Raw genomic sequence first — 21,441 nt, 5'->3', positions numbered from 1 at the left:
GTCTTCAATACAAAAAAGGATTTCCTTTGCTCATTAAGCCACTTAACTGTGCTTCTACAAAGATTCTCACCTAACTTCATGAGTTCACCGGGATAAGTTATCTGACAAATTAAAGGGTTCAACAGGTACTGCTATAAAATTCATGTTTCTTAATCTCAGAAGCCAAAGCCACTGCAGCAAAAGACTTCTTGATTTCTACCTTAGAATATAGATTCCCATTGACCACTGCTAATTCTTCTTTTAATTGCAACAGTCTTCAGACTATGTTAAGCAAAAGGACCAGATTTATTGTCCACAATCCACGACTACAGCTCCATTGCACCAACATGTAAAGTCAAGTTACTGTCTACCCAAAAGCGGTATAAATATCTTCTCCTGCTTCCTGGTCTTTAAAACACTTTCCTGAAAGAGTGCCCCACAATCTGCTCTCTACTCCGCTAAAAACCACTTACTCAGGGTCTCTATATCGCTACATTCAAACCACTTACCTTGCTGCCTCTACCTCACTCACTGAAAGTGTTTCATAAAGGACTTTTTTCCCTGAAGTCCAAAACTTGGAAAAGTGTTATCATCATGTATCAAGAGAATGACTTAATCAATCTTTATAAATGCCTTGTATAAAACTCTACATGAAAGGTTGCTTACCATTAGATGTTAATATTATTCTACTGTTTCAAGGCACACAACTTTAATTGCACCTTATTATGACCATTGAATAGATAAAGCTAAAACTGCCTTTGTAGTAGTTCTCTACATGTTTTGCCCTTTAATACAGAACCAATTTTTCCTTGAAGTTACATACTGTACAAGTACTGATACTGCAATCATATGAGTCTAATCTACTTACCTTAGAGAAAGAAAGAAACCCTCTTCTAGTGGCTCATCTGTAACAAAGTACCACACAAGCATGCTCATGGTGATCTATATATGACTAAAATTTTCCTCTGCCTATTAGTGTCCATTTGGACCTTCCTGTTCCACATAAGCGCTATAGATAACTTTAAAGATAATAAAATGTAATAAACTGCTTATAAGTAACTGTCTCGTATGCAGAAATGAACTATGTAATATTTCTCTGTTGATCTTAAATAATTTTCACATATTCTATTTCTGCCCCCCCCCCCCCAAAAAAAAAATATTCTAGATTTATGGATGAATGCTACATAATTATACTTGTTACTGCCAAAACATACAACAGTAACTTTGTAATTACTACATTTTGAAACAGCCTTCTGGATGGTGCCAGGGAGTTGTCATGCAATCATTCAGTATATTTGCCTACTAAACAAACCAAATAAAGAAGAGGTACCTTAGCTGCCATACATATGCAACAGATGCATGGAAATGAAGTAGTAAAACTATGTCTTCTAAAAGTGGGAAAGATGGTTACACACTGATTAATAGCATAAATCATGACTGAAAGCCTTATGAGATCTTCCAAATGAAATTCAATACTATAACACTGATTCCACAGTATACTTTCAGTAATGATTATGATACGATCCAAACTTACTAAAGCAAAGTACTACAAATTTTAAAACTGCTCTCTCGATAATTTTGCTCAGAAACCCACACACATATTTTCTAGCTACTTGGAAGAACTCTCACTTCAGCCTAGATCTGAAAGCTGAAACCTCTTCCCTTCACAATATGACATGAAGACATGATTGCATTATGACATTTAGGTTAAAAAATTAAAAACTGGTAGTTATTTCTACCAAATGAACCACAAAGTTTAACTGCAGTTTTTTTTTATGATCATGCCTAATGTAGAAGAGCAAAACATTCAAATCCTACAAAGAGACACAAGTTCAAAATGCAGGATGTTTTGGAGACTAGAAAAACAAGCTCTTCTCAACAGGAAGATGAACTACTGCAACATTCACAATGCGGTCTGAAAAAAGAGGAAGGCTGTACAAAGCTACTTATCATAACAATGAATGTTAGTCTGTTTTTTGCCAGATGAAAACAAAACTATTACCATATGTTCATGTGAATCTTGCACCAAATGTTCCAGCATTCTTATAAGACATTGTATTCAATGACATCATCACACTACTACTTTTTTCTTTTTAAACATGGCTAAATATGATTCTATCATAGTTCATGCAGGTGTAAAGGACCTGGGACGTACCTCACTGAACTACCTGAAAAGAGACATTATGGATCTCATTGAATGTGTGTCACAGACAGCCTCTATGACCCATTGAAACTCACAACTCACATTCCTTTGCCTACTCAACCTGATAGACATCTTCAACAGGGTCACCAAGGCTATGGATGAGGGGAAAAATGGTACATACCACCTAGCATGACCAGGCCAAGACAGTCACTACAAGATCCCACTCAGGTATTGTTAAACTCTCAGAAATAGGTACAAAACTCTGCATAACTTGGTGGATTGCTGTCTGGCTCACAGATAGGACCCACAAAGTCAGGATCAGCAAGACCACCTCCATCAGGAGACTGTTCAGACACAACTTATCAGAGAAGAACTCTCCCACTTAAATTCTTGCCTCCATTCCTTCATATATCGTCCAAATTAACTTTATCACAGAATGCAAATGCTTCCATTGCCCTACTCAAAGTCCCACAATTACTCTGTTGAATGCTTTCTCTGTAAGACACAACAACAGTGGTATTTTCTTACAATCTGCTTCCCTCCAGATCTTTATTGTTCTATTAATGTTGTTGAATGTCTGTCTCCACTACACAAAACCACATTGATCTAGATCTATCAATTTTGGCTGAAACATGAACTGTAAAATGTACATATTTCTTGTTTTTTAGTGGTGTTTCAATTAATTTTGCCTTGTTTCCCAATTCTCTATGAAACTTTTTGGGTCATCAATAAATTGCTTATTTTGTACTTTCCCTTTATATTTATCTACATATCTTCTAAGTTTTTTTCATTTATTTTTTATTTTACATTTGTTAACCAGAGAAGTCTGACTGGACACAGGTCAATGTTCAGCAGAGACCAGGGGAGAAACGCTCCACATGACAATAAGAAAACATGAGTATACAAGTATACATACAAGAATAAAAACAAGCATAAATAAGCAAAGAGTAACAATTTCTAGGTAATTTCTATAGTAAATAATACATACTTGAACAAGAATGAGAATTACATTTTTCTTTTTTTTTTTGCACTAGAAGACTGTTATTAGTTCAGTTCAGAAAGTACAGTTGTATACACTTTCCATAAATGTAGATGTTCGAGTGTATTCACTGTTGCAGTCATTACATTTGGGTTATCTGCTTGCAGGTAGCCCTCAGTCGGCCTGATTACCAAAGTCTTGGGTCCTGCATCGGTTGCTGTCCCTTCTTCCATGACGTCAGGTCATCAGAGGTATAAAACATGCAGCCGACTCCATTACATCAGTTTTTCTTGCCCCAGATGTCAGGTGCCCCCCAAATGGGGAGCAATTAAATATAAAGGTACAAGGATATACCTCCAGCAAAAAAGCAAATACACCAAAAAGACTGTTAAGCATAGTAAAGGAAAGTAGAGATATAGCCAAAAGAAGTTAAGGGGCTGGAGGGAGGGCAACCAGGACTGCAACAGTGAATACACTCAAACATCTACATTTATGGTAAGTGTACACAACTGTACTATGTTCTTCATGTTTCACTGTTGCAGTCATTACATTTGGGTTGATTCCCAAAGCTATGGTTGGGAGGAGGAATTTAGACAGCATTAGGACCAGCTATAAGGCCCTGCAAGACTGCAGTGGCAAAGCCAGCTCTGGATTTAGAAAAAATTGGCAAATGATAATGTTTGGTGAAAATATGTACAGAACTCCAGATAGCAGCTTCTGGGATGTCCCTGGTAGGGACGCCTATGAGAAAGGCTATAGAGGTAGATGCAGCCCTGGTGGAGTGAGGTCTGATCCCCTGGGGGATAGGTTTTCCATGGTGCTTATAGCAGAAATGAATGCAATGGCTTATCCATTTAGAAATGGTTTGCTTTGAAATAGCCTTCCCCTCTGCCCCTGCAACAAATGCTACCAGCAGTTGTTCAGATTTCCTTTGAGGTTTAGTCCTGTCCAAGTAGAATCTGAGTTGTCTGTACACATCTAAGGAATGCAGTATCCGTTCCCCTTTGTTCTGTGGACTGGGAAAGAAGGTTGGCAAATGAATGGACTGATTAAAAGCCACACTGGATACCACCTTGGGCATGAAAGATGGATTGGTTCTGAGGAACACCCTGCCCGCTTGAAAGATGATGAAAGGCTCCACTGCAATAAGGGCCTGTAATTCAGAAACCTTTCTAGCCGAAGTGATTGCTAAAAGGAAAGCTGTTTTCCAAGAAAGAAATTTTAAGTCTGCAGTAGCAGCTGGCTCGAAAGGAGGTAGAGTGAATTTCTCCAAAACAAAGTAAAGGTCCCAGGCTGGGGTTGGAGCTCTCCTGGGTGGTCTCAAATTTTTGGTCCCTCTGAGGAACTGCTTGAGCAGTGGATGAGAGAAGGGGGGGGGGGGTTCTGTGTTATAATGAGCTGAAATGGCTGAGGCGTGGATTTTAATGGAGGAAAAAGACAGGCCCTTGTGAAGCATCTCCGTTAAGTACTGTAAAATATGAGGTAAATTGGGCGCTGCTGTTTTCATCCATTGAGACTGGTTCCAGGCACAGAATCTTTTCCATTTTTCAGCAAAGGAATTTCTAGTGCTAGGCCTCCTTGCCTCCAAAATGATATCCATCACAGGTTTACTGAGGGATGGTAAAGCTGAGATTATGTAATTACCCAGGCTGCAAGGTTCAGTGTTAGAAGCTGAGGGTGCAGAATCTGGTTCTCCTACTGGGACAACAGGGAAGGAGTCTGAGGCAGGTGCCATGGGGATAACCGTGAAACACTGTGCAGGAGGGGGAACCAGTGTTGGTGTGACCAGTCTGGAGCAATCAAAATTATCCTTGGTTTGTCCTGTTTGGTTTTTAGTAGTTCTTTGGAGAGCAGAGGCAGAGGGGGAAAGGCATAGACTGATAGGTTTTTCTAGCTGAAGGACAGAGCATCCACTTTCCAGGCTTGTTTGTGGGGAGTCCTTGTGCAAAATTTGTCCAACTGGCAGTTCTGGGGAGAGGCAAACAGGTCTATATCTGGGCTCCCCCATTTGCTTGTCAACATGTTGAAAATCCTTGGTTCCAGTTTCCACTAGTGTGGGTCCATGAGGTTTCTGCTTAGTCCATCTGCCAGTGTATTTAACTTTCCTGGCAGGAATTGAGCTCGCAGGTGCACGTGGTAGCTCAAGGTCGTGTTCCACAATGCCATGACTAGTCTGCAGAGGGGGTAAGAATGTGTACCCCCCTACTTGTTTATGTACCACATAACAGTGGTGTTGTCCGTCTTTACCATTAGTTGTCCTGGAAGAATGTGGTCCTTGAAGGCTGTCAGAGCATCCTGTACAGCTAACATTTCTTTTTGATTGATATGCAGGTGCATTTGACTTGGGTTCCATTTGCCCTGAATGCACTTTCCTGCCAGGTCAGCCCCCCCCCCCCCATACATAATCTGATGCGTCTGTTGTTAGGGTTTGGGCGGCAGGGGGTGGAGTGAATGGTAGTCCCTTGTTTTGGTGGCAGGCCTCTGCCCACCAAAGGAACTCTAGGCGTAGGCAAGGTATGATAGGAATCATTGCTTCTAGATCTTGAGAATGTTGACACCATAGGCTTTTTAGATACCACTGTAGTTTCCTCATATGCAGTCTTGCATATGGAATTAAAAGAATGCAGGAGGCCATGAACCCCAAGGCTTGCAGTATTTGTCTTGCAGATAGCAGGGTTTTTGTGGCCACTTGTTTGAAGTTGGTTGTCAAATGAATTTGTTTCTCTGGCGTGAGGTAGGCCATCTGGGAAGCTGTATTCAGGCTTGCTCCCAGGAATATAATTTGTTGACAGGGTACCAGGTGTGATTTCTTTTCGTTTATGGTGTACCCCAGACAAGTTATAACCCTTTGTACGAAGACCAGATGATTCAAAAGTATGTCCTGGCTTTCTGCCTCAATTAGACAATCGTCCAGGTATGGGTATATCTGAATATTTCTTTGCCTGCAAAATGCAATAACTGGAGCTAGGCACTTTGTGAATTCCCTGGGCGCAGTAGATAAGCCAAAGGGCAGTGCAGAGAACTGATAGTGCATGTAGCCTGCTTTGAAGCGTAGGTATCTTCTGCAAGATTCTCTGATTGGGATGTGCAGGTATGCTTCTTTTAAATCTAGTGTTGCCAACCAGGCATCTTTGCCTAGCAAAGGAAGTAATTGGTGAAGAGTCAGCATCTTGAATTTTGGAATCTCCAAAAAGGTGTTTAGAGTAGACAGGTCCAGGACAGGACGCCATGAATTGTTTTTTCTGGGTACCAGGAAAAGTCTCGAGTAGAAACCTTGTCCCTTTTCCTCTTCTGGTACCAGATGAATAGCCCCCCCCCATGCTTAAGTGAGAAATTACTTGTTTTGGGGCCTCTGCCCACTGATTTGGGGGTAGGTCCGGCCACCCACTTGGTGTTGGCAACGTGTGGAAGTGAAATCTGTATCCCTGGGACACTATTTAAAACCCATTCGTTCCCAGTTCTTTGCACGAAGAGCAATCTTTCCCCCCAAAGGGGCAGTCAGTTGATAAGTGCTTGGAAATTTTAAAAGGAAGTCATTGAGACAGTTTACCATAGGGGGGAGTCTTATTACTTCCAGATTTGGAAGTGGAGGCCCCCACTGCTTAGTCCTGTGTCTCCCCTAGGACTGAAACCTGGGGATTTTGCTGTGTCTGGGTTTGGCTTGAGAAGACCTGGAAGGGGCTGGAAAGGTCCAATTCTTAGAGGGGCAGTGCCTACTAAATCTAGGAGGCTGAACTTGTAAGAAATCTTTAACAGTTTGCATAGATTTAGCTTTATCTTCCATACTTTTAAGAACTTCATCAGCCTTGTTGCCAAACAGGCGGTCTGATTTAAGGGAGCATCCAACAATTTAGCTTTAACATGATCAGGCAAAGATTGCTCCTTAAGCCAAGCATGCCTTCTGAGCACAGACCCAGTAACAGTGGCCCTGCAAGAGGCCTCTAATGAATCAAAACTACATTGCAAAGTATGTTTTCCATCTTGTTCAGCAGAATGCATTAAATCCTGTAATTCTTTATTTTCCACACAGTCAGGAATCAACATCATTTTCTGTTTAAGCAATCCAATAACATGTTGCTGATACTTTAACATATGAAAGTGGCAGTTTAAAGCCCTAATGGCCAAGGTTGCAGAAGTGTAAACCACCTTTCCCCATCTATCCAGCGCCCTGGAGTCTCTATCAGAAGGGGTTGGATTTTTAGCAGTAGAAGCCTTAATGCCCTTGGGCCCCTGTGAAATATTCTCTGGATCCGCAATAGGATTTTTAAAAAGGAACTTGTGTGACTCAGGGACCCTGTAGTATCTGTCTGGTTTTCTGGGAGAGGGAGGCAAGGAATCAGGGGCCAAACTAGATTCCAAAAAAGCATCATCGACAATGGCTAGCACAGGAGGAATAGCTAAAGGCCTATGTTGAGGTAGGACTAAAAAATCCCTAAGCCTCTTTTTTGAATCAGAAAAAACAGATTCCTGGTCAGAAGATTCAAAAACACTTCAGTCCTAGACCTCTTAGAAAGGGGGGTTGGCTACCCCTGACGTTAGATGTTCAAGCCATTCTTATCATTTGATTTTTAGGCATAGAGGTCTGAGCATCGTTTTTTTAGGCCTGGTTCAAGAGTTAGGCCTAAGAGAAGAAGGAGGCGTCGGTTTAATATGCAAGTCCGTAGGCCTGAATATACCCTCAGAAGCCGGTGCCTGCACAGCGGCTCCGGACCCATCCAAGGTAGAGACATCCGCGGGTTCCATAGTTGAAGCATCTCGCGGCATACCAGACTCCGAATAGGTCTCAGTAGAGGCCTGTGAATCAGACATAGCGGGTATCAGGGGCTGCAAAAGCGCCTCACTGAGTACCAGTGAACTGGTGACTGGCTTAGGAGAAGTGTCGTCTGCAGTTTTGGACCTCGGCGGCCTGTCTCTGTCTTTATCTTTGCGTTTTTTCGTAATTCCGGTAGTTGGATGGCTAACCGACGGCATTTCTAGATAATTAAACTGAGATCCGAAATATTTAGAGGCGAAAATCTACCGACGATGAATAGTGAGCTGATTAAATATTTAAAGCACAAAACTGACAGAAAGGTACATCGTGGTCAGGGCTAGACAAGGAATACAGTACGAATGAAAATCTTTATGAGGTATTTGCTTTCCACAAGTAATGCAATTATTAACTTTTACTGATATCGGTAAGGAGCAAGAAAAAGTTTCCCCAATGAGGTACTTAGCTTTAGTTGAAGACTTCGGTTCTGAAACTCGAAAACGGAAATTTCAGGAGTCGGCCAAACGGCACTTGCGAACTGCTTCTGCTTCAGGCACCACACAGCAAGAAAGACTGATGTAATGGTGTCGGCTACATGTTTTATACCCCTGACGACCTGACGTCATGGAAGAAGGGACAGCAACCGATGCAGGACCCAAGACTTTGTTAATCAGGCCGACTGAGGGCTACATGCAAGCAGATAACCCAAATGTAATGACTGCAACAGTGAAACACTAAGAACATCATAACATTGGTTGAACAGGTCGACCAGTACTGTAAAGGACTTATTATTGGATAAACAAGTATACAATGAGAAACAGGGAGCAAATAGTTGGACCTTAGCAGAATCCTAGCAACAGTGCAGTGGTGTGGGTTAACCTGGGGAGAAGCATGAGCAAAGCCAGTTGTTTAAGTAGTGGGTTTTGAGGAGTTTTTTTAAACTGGAAGGTGGAAGTGGTAGAAGTTAAGTGGCTTAGGAGTGAATTCCAGATTTTTGCAATAGAGCAGGCAAAGAGAGATTTACCAGCTTCATTTTTATGTTTGATGACATTGATGAGGTTTTGCTTACTAGATCTTAAGGCTCTAGTGGTGATGTAGGGGTAAAGTAAATGCTGAAGTGTAGGAGTTTTATCTGGAAGGTGGTAGAGCTTGTGCACTACTGAGAGTTGGTTGAGTAGGAGTAGTTGAGGTAACTTTTCTGCCTGTGCTGATATTTTTTTAGTTTATTATTTGTGATAGTGCATGACAGATCCTGATCTGTTCTTATACTGTGCATTGCTTTTATCACATCTATCTTTTTTAAGTATTTTTGTTGATCTCTTCCTTATTCTATACTCTAGTGTTTTCACTATTCAATACTTCCATGATGGCATTTGATTTCTCCCCTTCCTTTCCCTTACTGCCCTGTGTTTTTGCTTTAAGACCATCTGTTAATTTAGCTGCACAGTAATATATCCTATTTACTTTCGTTATATAACATGAATTTCTATGAACAGTCCTAATTACTGTGTTGGTTTATTTGAGCAAACTTGTAACTTTTGGGGGCTTTACTGACTTTCTGTAATGTACTTCTTTCATTGATCTTAATATGTCTGTCCATCTCTATTAATTCAAGCAACTATTCTCTTAGATCATTTTCTTCTAAACTGAGGGCACATTCTTTGTTCTTCATTTTCTGCTGGCATTCTATAGAAAGTTCCAGAGCATCTTCCTGTGCCACATTCACTTCAGTTTCACCCTGTGTCATCTGTTATTCTTTCATTTGGGAACTCACCGGCATATCACTCCATAACATCGACTGCATCAGAGTTGCCACAGTTTCCTGTTCCTTCCCTTGCTGTGCAACTCCAGCTGAACGTTTGTACTGGATTCCTATGGAAGGCTTCAAAATATCTTCATATGGTAACTGAGCAAACATTTCCCACTCCACTAGTTTCTCCTAAATTTTGGGATCCACTGCACTATCCTGCTGTGATGTTATCAGTTGTATTTTCTACACTAAATCCTTCATTTTGCAGGTAATCCATAACCTCAGTTTCCATTTCTTTAACTTCTTCATTACTAATTCTCTTTTCTTCTTTGTATTATAAGATTTTCCAAATCCGGATGCCTTTGTCTGTATTTCTCTTCAAATATCTTTGGTGCTTCTCTTTTTACATTGATTAGTTTTGCTTTCTCTTATGCATAAATATACTGCACCATATTAAATCTCTTTCTTTCCCATGTCCATATTTCTTATTCAGATGTCTCTTGCTCCTACTGTTTCTCCTTTCTTGGGGACTCACTATGCCATCATGCTGTGATATAACCTGTATTAGGACACAAAATTCTTCACTTCACAGGTACTCCATAACTTCAACTTCTACTTTTTAACTTCTACTTTCCTACTTCTGTTCTACATTCCCTCTTTGTGAGCTTATTTTTTGTACTGTCAAATTTTCCACATATGGATGCCTTTGCCAGCATTTCTCTTTGAATTTCTTTGGGGCTGCTTTTTTTGTTATCGATTAATTTGGCTTTCTCCTTCATGTAAATACTGCATGAGAATAGATCTCTCTTTCCCATGTCCATATTTCTTTTTTTATATCTTTCAAAAATCTCTAGATTTTGTTCTTTATATTTTCACATTTCCCCAGTTGCTTCTTTATCCAAACAGCCCAAGGTTTCTTGGTCTACATTATGTTTTTCATAACTTTCTTGTATTAATAAACATACATTTTTATTTGAAGCATCTGACAGTTTTTCTGGCGCAAATATTTTCCTTTCCTCTAATTTCTCTCAATCTTTTTGTATACCTTCTGTCTGGAAATTCTGGGCTTCTTGCATAATAGTAACAATACATAATTTTTCTCTCCTCAATAGTCTACTTTATCGTCTTTACGGCTCTTTTTTGGGCTACCAGTTTTTGTGAACTTTTGTGGACTACTACTTCCTTCTACAACAGAGAGGCCATCCTTCTGCTGGGCCTGGCCTAGTCCCATTGTAAGAATGTTTCCATGTCTTGAGGATTCTACACTGTCATTTTTTCCAGTCCTGACACCAGTGTGCCTACTAGGATTAGGCACTTTTTTTTTTATCCTGAGTCTTGTCCATGATAAAGGTTCATCTTGGTGAGATTTTGCGAAAAACAAGGTACAACTTGTGAAGGTGCTCACCAAGACATGAGGACGAATTCAATTCCAGCAATACTACTCTTCTTTGCTTGCTGATTTATCATCTCTCCATTCGGACCTCTCCTGTGGAGATGGGTCAGTGGTATGGACACCATCGGGTCTAGAATTTTTAGGAAATCTCCTGCCAAGGTGACATTCCTCCTGGAGAATTCCTGGAATATCGTCTGGCAGGACATGACCCTGTCTTCTGGAAGAAAGGCCATTCTTTTGTCAATGTTGATTAAGCGCCCCAGGAAGACAAGTCTTTGGGAGGGTGACAATCTTGACTTCTGAAGGTTTATCTTGAACCCTTAGTGTGGGAGTAAGGTAGAGACCTTCTCTACCAATTCCAAACACTTGGATGCAGACTCTGCACATATCAACAAATCGTCCAAGTAAGGAAAAATGTGAATGCCAAGAGTCCAGCAGTGAGCCACTAACAGGGAAAGGCATTTGGTAAACACTCAAAGGGTAGTGGATATCTCAAAGGGTAAAGCAGAGAACTGATAGTGATAAGCAGACACGACAAATCTAAGATATCTCCTGAAGTGATGAGCAATGGGAATATGATGACATGTATCCTTCAAGTCCAGGATCACCATGAAACAGTGGTCCAGCAGAAGAGGAAGCACTGTCTGTAGGGTGATTTTTTTTATTTATTTATTAACATTTGTTGACCGGGAAAGTCCACTGGGTCAGAGACCCATTTTCAGTAGAGGCCTTGGGAGAAAAGCTCCACAAGCAAAATACAATGCAACAATGTTACTGATATAACAGGAAGAAAAAAAAAGTACAGTTTTGTACCTACCATAAATGTAGATGTTCGAGGATCCACATTGCTGCAGTCCTAACTATTGGGTAGTCCGCTGTCCAGTCGGCCCGAATACCAAAGTATATGGCTGACGTCGGTCAGGGCGCATTAGACTGACGTCAGTACGTCAGGGTACTAATGCGCATGACCGACGCCATATCCTCAGTCTTTTCTTGCCCCAGATGCCAGAAGACCCTGAAAAGATAAGGCCAAAACCAAAAACTCCCAACATATCTGCATCAAAATATATATATACATATACAAAATATACAAAATTAGCAAAATATAACCTCACCTACACAACCACCCCTAAACACAGAGGGGAAGGAGGGAGGGTAAATTGGACTGCAGCAATGTGGATCCTCGAACATCTACATTTATGGTAGGTACAAAACTGTACTATGTTCTTCATTCCACATTGCTGCAGTCCTAACTATTGGGTAGAATCCCAAAGCAGAGGTAAGGGAGGCTGGCAAATCATAAGGAAGCAGGAGCTGATAACATGCCTTGCAAAATAGCTGTGGCAAAACCAGCCCTAGACTTAGAGTAGAGAGGAAGGTGGTAATGCTTAGAGAAAGTATGCACTGAACTCCAAGTAGCTGCCTCCAAAATATCCTTAGTTGCCACCCCTTAATAAAGCTGTTGAAGTGGCAGTAGTCCTAGTGGAATGAGGCCTAATCCCAGCTGGAATCTCCTTGCCATGATGGGAATAACAAAATGCGATGCAAAACCCAATCCACCTAGAAATAGTTTGTTTTGATACAGGCTTGCCCTGAGAACTCAAAGCAAAAGAAACAAACAACTGCTGAGACTGCCTAAAATCCTTAGTCCTGCTCAAATAATAACGCAATTGCCTGTGTACATCTAAAGTGTGCAAAATCTTTTCCCCTTTATTTTGGGGATCTGCATAAAAGTAGGCAAATGAATAGTTTGGTTTAAAGCCACACTAGAAACCACTTTAGGCATAAAGGAAGGATTAGTACGTAATGATACCCTATCCTTATGAAAAATCAAAAGGCTCAACCGCCATAAGGGCCTGTAACTCAGAAACCCTTCTTGCAGAAGTAATGCCCAACAAAAAAGCAGTCTTCCATGACAAGTATTTCAGTTCAGCAGTAGCTGCAGGCTCAAAAGGTTGTAGAGTAAGTTTCTCCAACACAAAATTGAGATCCCAAGCAGGAGTAGGAGCTCTACGTGGGGGTCTTATATTCTTTGCCCCTCTAAGAAATTGCTTGAACAAAGGATGTGAAAACAATGGTGGGTCACAATCATAGTGAGCTGAAATTGCTGCAGCATGAATCTTAATGGAAGAGAAAGACAAACCTTTGTCCAATAACTCAGTAAGATATTGAAGAGCCACACTCAAATTAGGCTCTGAAATCTCCAAATTCTTTGCTGCAGTCCAAAATAAAAAATCTCCTCCATTTTTCTGCGTACACTTTCCTTGTACTAGGTCTTCTGGCTTCCATAATCACATTTAAAACTTGTTGAGGAAGTTGAGACCTGCTGTCTTTCAAAACAGAATATGCCAGGCTGTTAGATGAAGAGAGTGAAGCTTGACATTGAGCAGACGACCGTCCTTCTGAGACAACAGATGCGGAATCAAGGGTAAAGGCCATGGAGGCTTCTTTACCAGATTCCTCAGTAATGGGTACCAATGCTGCCGAGGCCAATCTGGAGCTATTAAAATCATCCTTGGCTTGTCTTGTCTGACCTTTAGAAGCACCTTTGGAAGAAGAGGCAGAGGTGGAAACGCATACACACGAAGATTTTTCCAACTGAAAGAAAGAGCATCCACTTTCCAAGCTGTGTGATGAAACCTCTTTGTGCAAAACTTTGGCAGCTGGTGGTTCAGTGGAGAAGCGAACAGATCTATGTCTGGAGTTCCCCAGGACACTGTCAACTTTTGAAATACATGAAGATCCAGTTTCCACTCGTGGGGATCCATGATTTGTCTGCTTAACACATCTGCTAAGGAGTTCTGTGCTCCCGGCAGAAACCTTGCCTGAAGAGTTAGTTGCAAGCTTAACGCAGTCTCCCATAAAATCATTGCTTGCCTGCACAATGGGTAAGAATGTGTTCCCCCTTGTTTGTTGATGTACCACATGACAGTTGTGTTGTCTGTTAGAATCAACACCTGCCCTGGAAGAAGTAACTCCTTGAAAGCCATTAATGCAAACTGGACTGCTAACATCTCCTTCATGTTGATATGTAGATGCTGTAGTCTGGCAGGCCACTTGTCTTGTATCCACTTTCCATTTAGATGAGCTCCCCAAGCAATGTCTGAGGCATCTGTCGTGAGAATCTGACTCGCCTCTGGCCGGGTCACAGAGAGTCCCTTGTTTAGGTGACATTCCTGAGCCCACCACAAAAATTCCTTTTGAATGCAAGGTATTATTTGAATGACAGTGTCCAAATCCTGGCAGTGCTGTGTCCATAGATTTATGCGATACCATTGTAGCTTCCTCATATGCAGTTTGGCATTGGGAAGCACCAGAATACAAGATGCCATGAACCCTAAGGCTTGAAGGACTGTCCTTGCAGTCAGCCCGGACTGAAGAGATAGTTGACGGAAGTAACTGGAAAGATTCTTTTGTTTGTCCGGGGTTAAAAAGGCCATCTGGGCTGCTGTATTCAGTCTCACACCCAGAAAGCACATGTCTTGAGAGGGTACTAGACTGGACTTTATTTCGTTCACAGAATACCCTAGGCATCTTAGCACTGCTATGACATATTCCAAATGCTGTAGAAGGTCTTCCTTTTCTTGAGCCAGAATCAGGCAATCGTCCAAGTAAGGATAGATTTGAATTCCTTTTAGCCTGAAGTAAGCTATCACTGGAGCCAGAACCTTTGTGAATACCCTGGGCGCAGTAGATAAGCCAAAGGGCAATGCAGAGAACTGATAATGAGAATTTCCAGCTCGAAAACGCAGATACTTTCTGCAACTCAGTCTTATAGGCACATGAAGGTAAGCTTCCTTGAGATCTAAAGTTACCATCCAGTGATCCTTGCCCAGCAGAGGTAAAAGCTGTTGTAACGTCAACATTTTGAACTTGGGAATGTCCAGATAAGTGTTGAGGATAGATAAATCCAAAATTGGTCTCCACGTGTTCCCCTTCTTTGGTACTAGGAACAGGCGAGAATAAAATCCTAGGCCCCTTTCTGGCACAGGAACCGGCTGAATGGCCCCTATTTGGAGTAACTGAGAAATTTGCTTGTGAGCCTCTTGTCTTTGTAGAGGAGGAATGTCTGGCATGCCTTTGAAAGGAGGCAAGGTATGGAAATAAAACCTGTAACCGTGATGAATGATATCCAGAACCCATTTGTCTTGGGTAATTAAATCCCAATTTTCTTTGAAAAGAGACAGTCTTCCTCCTAGAGGTGCCGCCAGGCGAGAAGGCACTGGCAGCTGAAAAGGCAGGTCATTGGGTCTGCTTACGAAAGGACTGACCCCTGCCCTCACCAGAAGTCTGAGCAGGTGAACTCCCTGTCCTAGGCCTAAAAGCACCTTGAGCTCTGCCCCTACCACGTCTAGACCTACCCCTAGACTGGGAATCATAAGCAGGATAAGTCCATCCCTTAGCAGGCCAATTTCTACTAAACTTCGGAGGCTGCACCTGCAAAAAATCCTTAACAGTTTGCATAGACTTAGCCTTGTCCTCCATCTTCTTTAAAACTGCTTCCACAGGCGAACCAAACAACACATCAGACTGTAAAGGAGCATCCAAAATCCTTGTCTTAACATGCTCAGCTAAGTTTTGATCTCTCAACCAGGCGTGCCTACGAAGAACAGAACCAGTGGCAGCCACCCTGGAGGAGGCCTGCACAGCATCAAAACCACATTGCAGGGAATGTTTACCCACTTGTTCAGACACATGAACTAAATCCTGCAACTCTTTACACTCAATACCTTCTGCCAGAGCATCCACCTTAGATTTCAACTGTGAAAGAAGAAAATTCTGATATTTTAACATGTGAAACTGACAATTCAACGCCCTCATGGCCAAAGTGGAAGAAGTATACACTTTCTTTCCCCATCTATCCAAAGCCCTTGCCTCTTTATCAGGAGGGACAGGATTTTTAACAACTGAGGCCTTCACACCTTTAGGCCCCTGAGAGACAGTTTCCGGGTCTGCCCTAGGACTCTTAAAAAGATACTTATGAGCTTCAGGCACCCTATAATACCTATCCGGTTTAACTGGGGCAGGAGGCAAAGAATCCGGATTCAGGGAAGCCTCTGCAAAAACATCTTCCACCACATTCAAAACAGGAGGTATAGCTAAAGGCCTGTGCTGTGGTAAAAACAAGAATTCCCTAAGCCTTTTCCTGGAATCAGAGAAATCTTGACCTTCCCATTTGAAATGCTCCCTCATGGAATGCAGAGTCTCTGAAAATGAAAAATCCTCAGGAGGGGAAGCTGAAGGAGTAGAATCATCCACATCAGAATCAGAATAAGGAGGGTACTCCTGCAAGTCTTCAGTCAAGACTCAGAAGCCTCCGAGCATTGCTCAAAACTCTCAAACTCAGATTCCACCCTAGGCCTCTTATCAGGAGGGGGCATAGAACCTCTTATCATAGTAATCAAATCCTCTGCCATTTTAAGCATATGTTTCTTAGGCAAAGACCCTGAAGTACTAGGAGAAACCCCCACTGAAGCAAAACTCGGCCTGCCCCTCAAAGAAGCCTTGGAAACAGAAGGGGAGGCTCTGACCACCTTAGGAAGAGAGGGAAGAACAGCCACCTGAGAAGCCCCCTCAGCCTGGCCTACTTCCTGAGAGGATACATCCTGTAACAGTAAAGTGTCTCCCTGAGACTCCAAAGAAACACCTGGCAAAACCTCCGGCTCCCCTGAGCCCTCTAAAGAACCGTCGTCTGGGACTGTCGGTTCCTCCACTCTAGGCTTTGCTGTTTTGTCCTTGCGTTTTTAGTCGAAGCCGGCGTCGGAACATCCGACGGCATTTTATAATTACAACGCTTCCCAAACACTAACCTGGCACAGTCTAACCTTCTCTTAATAGTGCGTTTGTTAAATCTAGCACAAGAGCGGCATCCAACAACGTCGTGCTCAGGCCCTAAACAAGGTATACACAAAGTATGGTAATCCCTATGAGGTATCTGTTTCCCACAAGAAATACAGTTATTCACTTTTTCTGACATCCGGTTAAAAACTGAGGCAAGAAAAAACCAAAATATTCCCCAACGGGGTACTTAGCCAACTTTGATTCGGTCTGAAACTCTGGCTTCAGAAACTTTCAGAACGCCAACCTGCACTCGCAAAATTGCTTCTGCATCGGACCATGCGGCAAAAAAGACTGAGGATATGGCGTCGGTCATGCGCATTAGTACCCTGACGTACTGACGTCAGTCTAATGCGCCCTGACCGACGTCAGCCATATACTTTGGTATTCGGGCCGACTGGACAGCGGACTACCCAATAGTTAGGACTGCAGCAATGTGGAATGAAGAACATCATAGAATATATACACACACACAGAAGATACGACAGGTCGAAAATAAACAAGAATTTTATAATTGAATAATAGTGTTACATCATTTCCTTCTTTGGTGAGATTTCCAGTCTCCTATATAGTAAGAATACACTAATAAATGTGAAGACTGGGTTTTTGCAAAGATTGTGTCACTGTAGTATTTGATGAAGTATATTGTTTAAGGTGGTTTGCTTTTGAGGCAGGTGCAGGATGGATAGTCTAGATAATGTGTTTTTAGGGCTACCTTAAAGGCTTTTGGGTGGTCAATTTGGGTTATTTCAGATAGAAGATTATTCCATAGCTTAGCTATGGTATGGGAGAACTATCCTGCTCTTTTGTTGGCTTTAGCTATTGTAAGCATTAGTTTACAGGAAGATCTTAGTGTTTTAGTGGCAGTGTATGTTTGTAGGATTGAGTTAGGGGCAAGGCAGTCATTTGGTTTAGAAATTAGTTTGTGGCCTAAGGTTAGATGGGTGTATTGTAGATGGTGGGAAAACTCTAGCCATCCTAGTTCAGTGATGGCATGGCAGTGATGAGAACGGTGAGGTTTTCCGGAGGCAAATTTGGCTATTTTGTTTTAACAGGATTGTAATTTATTACTAAGGGTTGCGTGCAGGTTAGTGAAAATGGCACTACCATATAGAAGGGAGGGGATGAGTAGGGTACTGGCTAGTTTTATTTTGGTATATTTATCCAAGTAGAGTTTGTGGCGGTATAGTTTACCTAGTTTGAAATGGGTTTTCTTGATTGCGGTTAGGATGTGTTGCTCATATGCGAGTTTATCATCTATTGTTATACTTAGTAATTTGGCTGTTTTCACTAGTTCAATTTCTGTGCCGTCTTTAGTCAGGATTTTAAAGTCAATGTTGGGTGGTTTTGTTGAGAAAAATAAAAGTTTAGTTTTTTGGGGGTTTAGCATTAGTTGTGCATTAATAAGCCATGATTCGTTAGAAGTAAAGGCCTGTTGTGTAACTGTGAGAAGGTCTGAGGAAGTCTTAGAGGTGGATATAAGTGCTGAATCATTGGCATATTGGATGAGGTTCTGGATTAGGGAGGCTTTGTGCAGGTCATTGATGAAGATATTGAACAGTAGTGGACCTAAAATGGATCCCTGTGGTACTCCTATATTGTTAGGTTGGGTACTGAGATTGCGCATTTAATCATTTTACTGACTGTTTCCTGTTCTGTAGATAAGAGGTAAACCAGCTGAGGGATTTTGGGGAGCAACCTAGTGTTGATAGTTATTTACTAGCTTAACATGTGACACTGTGTCGAAAGCCTTAGATAGGTCTAGTAGGATTACTGAGGTAGGATGGCCTGCATCCAAGGCTTTGTTGAAAGATAATAGGGCAGTAATGGTGCTATGCCCTGGCCGGAAACCATGTAGGGTAGGGGATAGAAGAGCATTAGTTTCATAGTTTCATAGTATAGTACTAGGCTATCTGCCCTGGGGCATTTGTAAGCCTAGCCATAGTGATGTGGCATTTGCCACCCCATGAAATGGTACAAAAATGTACAGAATAAATTTAGAATACTGTGTCTAGTAGTGACACAATGAAGGTCCCCTTATATAATAGAATTAGTTTACTGTGCCCCTGTCTAGCATTGACACAGATGTGACCCCTGGGGTAAACCTACGATCTCCCATCCACTCATCAAGATTTCTCTTGAAGAGAGTCAGTGAGGGGCTATTACTTGAGAGGTTCTTCGACCAACACACGGACACCAGCTCCAAAAACAGATGAATACTTTATGAACAGGTTTAGCGCTTTCTTCCCCTGATAGGGACTTCCTCAGAACCTGTCTTGTTCTGAGGAGGTCCCTATCAGGGGAAGAAGGCGCTAAACCTGTTAATAAAGTATTCATCTGTTTTTGGAGCTGGTGTCAGTGTGCTGATCGAAGACATTCTCAAGTTGGTATTGCTGTTCTTTTTATTACTTGAGAGGTGTTTAAGTAGCTGTGAGTGAACACATTTTTCTAAGATTTTTGACTGAGGGGAGAATATAGAGATAGGGCGGTAGTTGGAAAGATCACAGGAGTTACCCCCTTTGTGTAGTGGGGTAATGATGGATTTTTTCCATAGGAGAGGAACGTAAGATTCAGTGAGGCAGTGATTTATAAGAATGGTAACTGAATATACTATTGAGCTAGCTGCTATTTGCAGATATTCTGGGGGAAGGTTATCTGCAGACAGCGAGCAAGGTTTGAGTTGTTTTTGGAATTTCAAAATCAGAGAGGTGGGTACAGGTTGAATAGTGAAGGAGTTGCCTGGTTGTGTAGTGGGGGTGTGTTCTGTTTGAGTTGGGAAGTGTATATTTCAGCTGGATGGGCAGTCTGAGTAGCTTTTGGATGGTAGAGATGAAGTGGGTATTAATGGCTTGGGAGATTTCTTGTGGGCTTTATTCTGGTGCAGGGGATGGGTTTTGGATGGTGCCTGGGTTAAACAGAGAGGAGACAGACTTCCAAAAATGTTTGGGATTGTTATATGAGGTGGACAGTTTATCAGAGAAATAATCTTTTTTATCTTGTATTACTAGCTTTTTTGATTTGTTACAGAGTTGTTTGTAGTGGATTTCATTTTGTTGTGTTCTGTCTCTCAGCCATATTTTCCATGCTTTGTTTCTAAGAGACATAGTTTGTTTGGTTAGTCTTGTTAACCAGGGGGCATGGTTAGTTTTGGTTCATTTAGTACATGTAGGAGCTAGGCTATTGAGAGTATTTAAAAAGAGTTTGTTGAAATTGTCAACGGCTTCATCTAAGGGGAGTGTTTTTAGTGGGTTCCAGTTTTGGGAGTTTACAATATTTATAAATTTATCCTGGTCAAAGTGGGCTAGGTTCCTGGAGGTTTTATAGGAGTGCACTTTGACTGCATAAGGGTAAGTTCTATAGGTATATGCTGGAAGGTGGTCACAATGTGTTTGGTAGGGTTCCTGAGTTGGAGTAGATTTGGGGATGTGTTACAAGTATCCAGTCTAGGGTTGATTCAGAGTCTGTTAGACCATGAGTGGGAGTGCTGATGAATTGGGTAAAACTGTGAAGGTTTACATGCTGTTTACTCAAGAGGGGGAGTCTAAGTTTAGCCAATTTATATTGGTGTCTCCTAGTATTATAGTTTCATGCAGTATATTTCACTTGGGGACCTTGCAAAAGTATTCAGAAAGGATAGGTCCAACACTGGTCTCCATAACTGCTCTTTTCGAGGGCCAGTAAACATTCTAGAGTAGAAAGCTTTCATTCTCTCCTAAGGGGGGACTGGCTCTATGACCCCCAAATCCAGCATTTGCCAGGAGAAAAGGCAGGACTAACAAAGTCGGCCTGGCGGGTGAAAGGATACCCCCCAAAATGGAGGCAGATGTTTTTTCAACTGCCGCATACAATCTCTGTCAATGATGTTGAACACCCTTTTATCAGAAAGCACGGCCAGATTGCCTTGTCGAGAGCTAACTCTCAAGAGACACCTGAAGGGAAATTTTGAAATGGCAGCAGTCAAGCCATGGCATAGTCAGAGTGGAGGGGGGGGGCATCCTTTTTGGGAAAACAACCCCTACTGTTAGGTTTAGCAGAGATCTCATCCTGCCATTTCCTTTCGGTACCTTGTTTTTTATTCAGCTTGGAGGGGGGGGGGGGGCTTGGTAATATGGAACATTTTAGATATCCTTGCCTCAGTTTACCGCACTGAATTTTTTAAATACTTTTTTTTTTTTTTTTAGACAGAGGCCCATTTAGCAGAAGGGTATTGCAAGATTTCTTAAAACATTTGCCAACACAGTGATTAACATAGGGAGAATAGCCACATCTAATGCCTTAGACTCTAAAAGGTCATATACCCTTTGCTGAGCTTGGAGGCAGTTGAAGACTACTTCTAACAGAAAACATCCCCAAATCTAGCCAGCATTTGGGAAAAAGAAAACATGTTCATAGGTGAGTATCAGACTAGCTGCCCTTGTGAGCCATCTTAAGCCTAGTCAATTTCCCTTTTTATTTTCAATTTTAACCTATCCCATTTGGTTAGAGATAGGCCTTACCCACCCCATGGTCAATACTAGTAAGAATAACTGGGATTCATGACACAGATAATTTGCAGGGACCCATGCATGGGCTAAAGCATTTATGCTCTGCCTCTGTCCATTATAGTAAA

General features: G+C 41.8%; 1 protein-coding gene across 1 annotated transcript in view; it reads right to left on the bottom strand.

Annotated features, from left to right (window-relative positions):
- The window catches only part of BTBD9 (BTB domain containing 9), a 912,643-nt gene that overhangs the window by 725,529 nt on the left and 165,673 nt on the right, over window positions 1-21,441 (bottom strand). The gene's annotated exons all lie outside the window — the stretch shown is intronic.

The sequence above is a fragment of the Protopterus annectens genome, chromosome 1.part0, assembly GCF_019279795.1.
Source record: "Protopterus annectens isolate FY-2018-M chromosome 1.part0, PAN1.0, whole genome shotgun sequence".
NCBI classification, from domain to species: Eukaryota; Metazoa; Chordata; order Ceratodontiformes; family Protopteridae; genus Protopterus; species Protopterus annectens.
The sequence above is the reverse complement of the archived record's forward strand: the minus strand, read 5'-3'. Positions and strand labels throughout refer to the sequence as shown.